Genomic DNA, 10,113 nt, shown 5'->3' with positions numbered 1-10,113 from the left:
TTTAGTTATATTAAAGTGCTAACTAAAGCATGTTGAGTTTGTTTATTTGTATTATGAAAGTGATGTACAGATATTAATGTTGTGAAATATTATGTACATTAGCTAGTCATATAAGATGTAATCTCGTGGTCAAACCACTAAATAAAAACCCTGGCTTGATCTGAAATGGGTTAGTATGTACGAGATATAGTTAAAACAATTTATTGGTGATAGTTGCTCAATATTGTTATTGATTTTGAAGTGGTTTAATTTTGGAATATTGTTTTTTTTGTTTTTTTTTGGAATTAGGTGTTTTCTTCTTCTGGTTCTTCCCCTAATTCCTTTATTTATTGATATTTATGTTGTATTGTTCATTAACATTTATATCTAGTCCTGGCAAGGCACATATTTATTAATTGTTTTTTGTTTTGTTTTTGTAAGTGATAACATTTGTATTCCAATTGTTTGAGAGTATTATTTTGGATTTCTATGGTTATTATAGTTTAGTTTGAATTTCGTGCAAAGCTACACAAGGACTACCTGTGTTAGCTGTCCCTAACTTAGCAATTAAAGAGAAGGCAGCTAATCATCACCACCAACTATTGGGCTACTCTCTTACCAATGGATAGTGGAATTGACCATCACATTATAACACCCCCATGGCTGGTAGGGCGGTGATTCTAACTCGAAACTCACAGAATGCGAGTCGAACACCCTAACCACTTGGCCATGCCAGGCTGTTATAGTTTAATCAATTGATCCTATTTATAGCAGCGTTTTGTTTCAGTCGGTTACAACTGAGCGTCTGAAGATTCTATATAAAAAGATCTGATGTACATTGTAATTAACTTTATTTCATAGATGTTTTCCTTTAATTTAAAATATATTTATTAAGTACAATATTATGTTTCATGAAACTCAATTTAAAAGTAAAAATACTGACATGTACAATTTAAAAATATTCCATATATTAATATAAATGTTAAACATTTTGTGTTCATAATTAAGAAAAATATTTCTAATATCCAAATAAAATTCCATGTTTTATCTTTCACATAGTTTCTTAATTAATGGAATTAATGGCTTAATTTTTCCTTGTCCTGATTGTTATTACTGCATCGGATACTTCTTGCCACTCTTTCAAAGGAGTTTAGCTCTAGTTCTGTTTCTGAAATATAGAATTTTTTTAGAATGATTAGATTTAAGTATTTGAAAAAAACTATGCAATCCAGATGTTCGCATAATGTATAGATAATAAGATAAATATAAAACAATGACCCATCTAATTACAAAATATATATATATATATATATATATAACGATTAAGAGGAAATTTTAATTCCAATTACAAATATCTGTGAAATGGTGAAAATCATTTAACTCATTAAAACGTAATATTACTGAAAGTATAAATATATGCTCTTTTAATCTAAATAGTTTCTTCTATATACTAACAAGAGGGAATCCTCAATAGCCACAGCACTTGAAATTCTTTTAGTCAGGTTTAGAGTAAATTAATCTACGAGACCTTTTTTTTCCCCCTTTTCATCAGCTATGTTTCTGTGTGCCAACAATGTCAAGCATGGAGTGAACGTATACCCAATTCAACTTTATTACTCATCACGATCTCTACTACCTTACCCTCAAATTGAAATTCTTTTAGGCAGGCTTGGAGTAAATTAATCTATTAGACCATGGTTGTGGCCAAATACATCAATCAAAATAGTTTGATCTCCTGAGACCAAAACTGTAATTAGATTTCATATTGGTCAAGAGATGATGGAGCTCTGAACTAAAAGTTTGAACCTGAAAAAAACAAAAACCCCAGAGCCATTCTATGATGCGCTATGCCGCGGCTGAAAATGACTAAATACCAATAAATAACCTCCAATATGTTAAGTTTTCATGTATACTTTGAACTCTGAACACTAATTTACCATTAAATCATAAACGATATTTTGAAAGTAAAACAAGTAAATGTAATAGGGAAAAGTCTTCAACAAGCTAATCAAAATTACACTCATGAACTGAAAATCATAAAAACTGAAAAATTGAAAAAGAAACTTTAAGCATTTCAGTAATTTGTATCCACCCAATAACTTTTCTATTCAAGGTAGTTTTATAAACATAACCACACATGCATAAGGACAGCATTAATGATGATCATTCTACAATGAAGCATGTTGACAATAACGTACAGTATCGAATTACACTGCCTAGCATTTTTAGAAAGTTGGGTAGGTGTTTTATCAGTAATTTTTAAGACAGTACATAGAAATTACATTATTCAGATTTAGTAGCTTGGTGTAATTTAACACAACGATGGAATTTTCAAGTTTGTTGTAGAGCTAATTAGGTGCTCATTGTCATCTAGCTGTTTATTATAAAACTTCAAATAGTAGAATTTTATAAAGTTATCACGTTTGAGAAATTAACTGCATCTGACATGATCCAAATGTTGGTGACCAAACGCACTAGTATTACCTACAAATAAACAGTAGGCAGAAGAATATTAATTTGTCCTTCATATATTATTCACTCAAAATACTGGGGTCGAATATCTAGTCTGGAAATTCAATGTCACAGTTCAATATCTTTAGTGGGTGTCATATTTTTGAATTTTTCATGTAAACATTACTGCCCACTGAGTTGTGCTTATATTAAAAACATTAATCAAAACCACAAAACAAAAGCGACAAAAACGTTTCATATTACTATGTTTCACAAGCAAATTTTACATGCACGTGTGAAAGAAATAATGTGGTAGGATAGTAAACTTAATTACACCATAGAATAGATAACCTAACTATATACTTTCGTTGCTACTATATCTGATATGAATTAGGAAAATAAGCTAAATATTTTTATTGTTTACATAACATTGTCTTCACATTAATAAGGTTACCTTCATGTTAATCCATGGTTATATTTACTCTCGAACTCCCCTTCGATAGCCATGTATGTTAATAAGGTAATAACAATGCTTACAGTAGATTTCGCCTTCCTGTGTTCTAACATTTAATGTATCTAGGATTCGTCCACATCCCTTGTTTACTAAAAAAAAAATGTGATAAACATATAGTAACCTCTGTATCTTTTAAAACTGAACAAAATATGGTTATTTGGTAAAAAAGATAAAATCACTATGGCATGGAGCCTTTTCTTTCAAATTCATATTTGAAACGTTGTCCAAGTACCATACGAAAAGAGTTTGTACAGATAAACATAACCAGAAATTGTATACACACTACACTTACACATGATTTGGGGATGTTTCAATTTTTTTTTCAATAAATTAACTCATGCTTTCTAAAGTAGTATATATATATATATATATATATATACACACACACACACACACACACACACACACACACACACACACACACACACACACACACACAAAGTTTGAAGACAGATTGGACGGGTAATAAAAGAACCTTTATTACAAGAAACGAATGTAAAACATTTTGATAAGTTTTTATCATCATCAGGTACATGAAAGTTTCTTTCGTGACCCATTCCATATCCAAACTTTATTTTCTAAAAATGGATTCCTCATCATCAAACATGCATACATAAAATTTAAAGACATCCTAAAATTTCATTCTCCTTAAAATGTATGTACAAAAATCCTTACTATTAATTTTTATATTTTCAGCCAAATTTTTTTCATATATTATTTCCTATTTTGTCTACTCTCTTGATCGTCTATAATCCTCTAAATCTCTCAACCCTGCCATCGATTTAAACTTCTTATATTTATAATGCTTTTTGTTTCTTTTATTCATTATACCAGTTGTAAGCCAACATGTATTTTTCTTACTTGCAGCCACCTTTATTTGTCTATAAGGAACATGCCTAATTTGAATACTTATGAATTTATTTTCAAAAAGTTTCCACGTTTGGTCAGTGTGTATCTCCAAATAATTCACTCGCCCAATTCACAGAAGGTAATTCTTATCTTCTCCCTTCAAGATTTTTCAACTTGGAACCAAAATTCCATTATTCCTTAACTTCACAGGCAGCGAAAAATCGAATCTATTTTGACAATGATCTCTTGCACTCAGATATTCATCAGTCTCCGCTGTATTAACCATTTCTATATCAGAAGTTGGCAATATATCTTAAACATCATTGTTCCTAGTAAGTTCCCCAAACAATTTGTAAAGAAAACAAACTTGAACTGTTTTTAAAAAATGTCCCTTGTGATTTGACTATAACATTTCTGAGTCCACACAGCCGCAATTAAAATCTCCCATAGTTATAACTTAATACAGTTGAATTCTTTATCTCCCTGTATAGTTTCTCATTAATTTCATTAGTTTCATCTGGTGCTCTGTAACAAATTCCAACTACAAACTTTCTCCCCTTATAACCACTAACAGAAACCCCAATAGATTGTTATTAGATTTTATATCCTCAGTATTTGTGTAGTATTCTATCCCTATTGTACAACCTATAACCCTGTATTTCAAAGAAATTCCTATCATCAAAAATGTCTACATTTAACCTGGTTTAAGGTATTCCCATTACATTAAAAACATTTTTTTCTGACCAGTGTTTTAAAGTCATCCATTATATTTCTCATGTTTCTAGCATTACAAGAGTAACAGTTTAGCCTACCATTAAAATTACTTTTGTACTTTGTTCTTATATAATACTTTTCTCTACAATATATTTTCTATTCATTATTCTGTCCCTCACCACTGTCTAGATCTAGTTTAAAGCTGCCCTTACAGCTACGTTAATAGCCCTTGCAAACAAGCCATCTCTACTATATTTAAATGTAAATGATTTATTTAAAAGAGCTCCCTTTTCCCATTGAACTGATCCCACAAATCCATCCAGCTAATCTGCATATCCTTATGTATTAACCTAGGCCAAGTATTCATCCCTAGTGACGTACTTATAATTTCATCCCCACAATTAAGTCTTTATAGTGGCTCTGAAGGAATGAACTTATTATGGCCCTATCTTTGAATATCTTTACCAATACCTTGTACTTAACAAATAGTTCCTCTGACTTACCTTTTCCTACATCATTGGCCCGTATGTGCATCACTGCTAGCACTCTTTATTATATCATTTGCTTTGTCAGTTATATCCTCCAACCCTGCTCCTGGATAGCATGATCTAAGTCTTTTCTCCCTATTTACCTTCCTATCCACATGCCAAACTAAAGACTCACCCATAGCAACAATCATCTTATGTTTTTCATTCCCATCCTTATTTGTCCCTTTTGTTATCCTTCCCTACCCTAGTTCTTCATCTGCTCAAGCAAAAGGCTGAAAGCTGTTAAATACACACACATGTACTTTTAAAAGAAAAACATCACCAGAATCTTGTTTTGAAATTTACAACAGCACTATTTAATTTTAAGTAAGGCTGGACTGTGATTTAAAAGTTATTATGATTGGGTGATATAATAACATTTTGGAGTAATGAAATAGTCTTACATCACTTAATTATTATTATGTACTAGGCTTATAACTAAATTAGTTTTGTTTTAAACATGACTCAAGTTGAAAGATATGTAAGTTAGCTAACACTTTCTGTGAATGTCGGAACAGTTCTAGAACTACAGCTACATAAAAGTCTGATTTCTGTCCCATACATAAATACAAACCACACTGACTAGACTTGTAAAATGCCTTCAAAACTTGACTGGTTACTGTGATCACTCTTTCCTAAAAGAAATGTTCATATAGTGAGATGGTTCAATGATGTAGAGCCAAAGGGTACAATCTTTCCAAGAAAGTAGTCATCAGTATTCTTCATGGAATTCAATAACTCAATGTAATTAAAGTACCCAAACTATACTACTGTGAGGTTTTTGTGTATATGATGGGCCGGATTCTTTGCAGTAGGTGTCTGTGATTTGTTGGCGATAAATTTCAACAATAAATGAACAGCACACAGTCCACTTGTTTTAAAATAATATACTAAAACAAGTCAAACATATATACAAATGTTCGTTACACTGTTGGTTATCACAGTTGTATCCAGAGCTTTAAATAATCGTCTTTTTTCGTCAAAGTCCACACAGGTTGGATCAATTACTTTAGAATACAATTGAAAAAACAAATTAGTTATTCTCTACTTTGTTATTACAATACAATTTGTGATAATGTCACTTTGGAAATCACCACTATATGCCCTTTATGGCTATACTCGCAATCACTCAGTCTAAATCTATCTATCTAAGTAACTAACTCAAACTACATTTTGGATATGTATTTGTAGCCTGAAAGAGGCCTCGAGTATTCTACACATCACGAGATATTTTGATGCAATAATACTCAATCAAAACAATGAGAAAAACTTAAAACGTTCTTGTAACATGATGCAATAATACAACAAGCGCCAGTTCACAACAATTGAACTACGCAATGTATGATTCGTCCATAGTTATGTAAGCAAACCTGCAATAAACTATTGCTTTTAAAAATAACTAAATTTAACCCTCGCATTAAAGAAGTTCAAACAGTTGTGTATATCTAACAATTATAATGCTGAAATGTAGATCACTATACAATATAGATGGCTCATTGTTTAACTTTGTGCTTCATAACAAATAATAAAAAAATATATTCTGAATTCCAACTTTCCTTGGTGATTTTATTTTCATGGTGTATTGGAATCCACATTCACAGGGGATATTATAAAATATTTTTTATCTCTTCATTGAATCTTAAAGTGGTTTGGTGTGTAGGGAAAGGTGGGACAAGATGGTCACCTTGACTCTGGATGTATTTTTCACCAATTAATACGAATGTCATGAAAAGTCAAACGGCTTTCAAATGAATATTCTTTAATATAAATACCATTTTGGTTAAAACAAAGATTGGACATAGACATTGTTTAGATGTTGAAAATGCACTTCTTGTGGTTAGGGCATTTTACATGTACAGTTGGAACAAATGGACCCCAACATAATGTAAAATTGACTTCATCTAACTCACAATTACTGTAATCTATATAAATAAATGTCAATATATATGTGTATCTCTTCCTTATAGGTTTCCATATTTCTTGATCAGTCAACACAAACTGGACACAGTGATAGAAGATCACATTAGGAAGGTTACGGGGCTGTTCACCGTAATTTCATATCTAATTTTGGAAAAACTACCAATGTTGTATATCTCTCAGCTTCAGAATGAACTATGTAACCAATACTGTTAGAATTCTTGAAAACAGTACGTCTTTCTTTTCAGTATTACCACTTTTATGTATATTTATTGCACTTTTAATGCTTATTATGTTGAGAGACAAAAAATAGAAGCACAATTTCCTATCCTTTGTTACATAGGAGGTTTTATTTTGCATGTCCAATGGACGGGTACTTTAGCTAGTTTAAAATATATGCTGCACTTAGAAACTGCATGCTGTTCTTGACCAGTGTTTGGGTCTCCTTTTGACTTGGGAAGATCAGGTTCCATTCGGACTTCTTCTTTCTATGTCTTACACACACTCGAATCTTTCTCCGTGGCCATCTTCATGAATCAGTTTCCAACTTTTTATACGATGTGAATTTGCTTAGGTAGCTTAAACGTAGAAACAATTTCTTCACATGCACACACTGATACAAATGGTCTTCTAATGATGTATTTATACATAAAATACCCTTTTCTAAATATTAGGTCGCCAAGAAATTAATGTCGACATTAATTTCTTGACGAGCTAATAGAAAGTTAGTTAAAGATCTAAGTGTAAGTTGTTCAGTATTAAGTGGCCTCATATTTTAAATCTATACGTTATATTGCTGAGTATTCCATTACAAATAATGTTAAAAACGGGATGATGGTGGTAATACGTTTCTTGCTTAGACTAATTTGCGAAGACAAAGAGTGCTCACGATCTCCACATGATAATTTGCAATGCCAAAGCTTAAGCGTGATCAAGAGCTGCTTTACTTTGTTAATAAGTAACTTGAGCCATGCTCATGACTTTTTTGAGTATCTCTTAATGCACAAAGTACCATAGGATGCACATCTAATCATCTTTAGAGTATAAGAGCATTACGTTTTTCTAGTCATCACTAGAAGTATTATTCTAGTGTGATTACAACATGGAATGGTCTTCTAAAATTACATTATAGAATACCAAACATAAGATACGAGCAACAAAGCCATTTCTTCTTAATATATGGGAAATACAGTTATGATAATCCGAGAGAAACCAGTTTTCGGAGAATTAATATATTCTACAAATGATGTGTAGGTGTAAAGTCTTCTGAAATTAAAAGTTTTCACTGATAATGATGATCACATAGCACCAAGATTCACTACAAAGTACTTTTTTTCCATAGTTACCAATATTCAGTCACAAAGAACTTAATAAAGATTGTAATACTTCGTGAGTACTTTAAGAACAAAGGTAACAAAATTTCACAAAATTAGAACTGTACGTGTTGCATACTGGTTACTTTTTATGATTTTTTACCTAAAAAGTTAACATTTCTTTCTAACTCACCACATTTATAGCAAGAATTATGCCAGTGCATATTATTAGCTAATGTTTCTTCATTGAAATAAACATTTTTACCACAACGAGGACACCTTCCAGGCATAGTCAATTAGGGTTGTTCACGAAACCTTTAAAATAAAAAATATATTTTGTTTTGTTTTGAATTATCTAATTTCAAGAACTTAATTACAAAAACTTAAATTTTTAATCATTTTTTTCATATATACTTCTAAACATAAGTAGCAGTTTGTAATTGTAATAACACTAATTGAAAAACTGTAGAGAGTAGTCAGATACTTTGAGTACAGTAGAGTAGATCAATTTTATAAACACAGATGCAAAGGCAAGTTTCTATGTATACTTCAAATACAAACTAGGATTAGATGCTGTTGGTTATAAGAAAATCATAAACAATATTATAAAGACTTTGGCTTGAAGGTTGGGTTTATAGCTAATACAACTGTCTATTGTAAGCAGTGTTTTTTAATGTTTGGATATTCATACATTTTAGACATATATAACATTAAATATTATCTAGGTTTGACTGAATGAGGTCTTTCATTGACCAAACAACAGAAATGCATGACTGTGCTACATTGTGGTATTCAGATATGATCACCATATAGCAGTACCTGCAAGAATACAGATTATGGAAATCTACTGCAGAGAATAATTTGGACTTGGATAGCAAAGGAAAAACAAACATAAGTGAATGAATGAAACAGATATTAATCTGCAATCAGTGTAAATGTTTATTTAGGACACTGATAACTTTCTAAATGTTGCATTCAAACTGGTTGCTAAGGCTGGAAAGACTCTCCACACATCTTTCAGGGTCAAGGACATTTTACAGCAAAGTTAGGAATTAAACTTAAGATTAACTCAACCTCTGATAGGTCAAATTCAGTCAGCAATGTTAGTTGAAATGATATGACCAATCAGACTGACTAAACCCTTTTTTAGGAAAAGATAGGTTGAATCACATCTAATACATGTGTTGTGCCATATGCCAATCATGGTAAATGCACTTGCCGTTTTTTCCCAATTGCTGTTGAATGTGCTATTCACATTTCATATTGAACAATGCTGGCCCATGAAATAAGTAACCAATCAAGTGCAATGAAAAAGGGGGAAGTTATAACACTGCAATGAGACACCTTACACTAGTTACTGAAATTAAGCCAACTACTTTACAAGGTGTGACCACATCCTCTAACCACGAAGGATCTGTAACCCATATTTTAACAACTGAAACCTACCTTGTAATATACGTTAAATATCAACTGAAGAAATAAATAAAATCAAGTCATATTTCACAAAAGAATCCAAATTTATATTCATATAGTCCACACAAAAGTTATAACACTGTATCTAGATGTAGTTATCATAACGTTTATGAGGTACAATTTCCTTGTTCAGAAGCAGTACTGAGACATATCATTCAGTAATACCCACCAAAATTCAGAAAATGTTTGGTTATACAAATCCAATCTATTTCTAAATCAAAAATACTTGAAATCATTAGATACATTACTTTTCTTTAATTTCATATAAACCAGTTAGTAACCATAATCCCCTTTTAACGTTATACAGACTGAGTCATTTAACTCACAAACATATCTGTCATGATATAAAAGACTGTTTAGTTTAGATATTATTGAT

Source organism: Limulus polyphemus, unplaced genomic scaffold (assembly GCF_000517525.1).
Source record: "Limulus polyphemus unplaced genomic scaffold, Limulus_polyphemus-2.1.2 Scaffold5769, whole genome shotgun sequence".
In the NCBI taxonomy this organism is placed as follows: domain Eukaryota; kingdom Metazoa; phylum Arthropoda; class Merostomata; order Xiphosura; family Limulidae; genus Limulus; species Limulus polyphemus.
Note: the sequence above shows the minus strand (reverse complement) of the source record.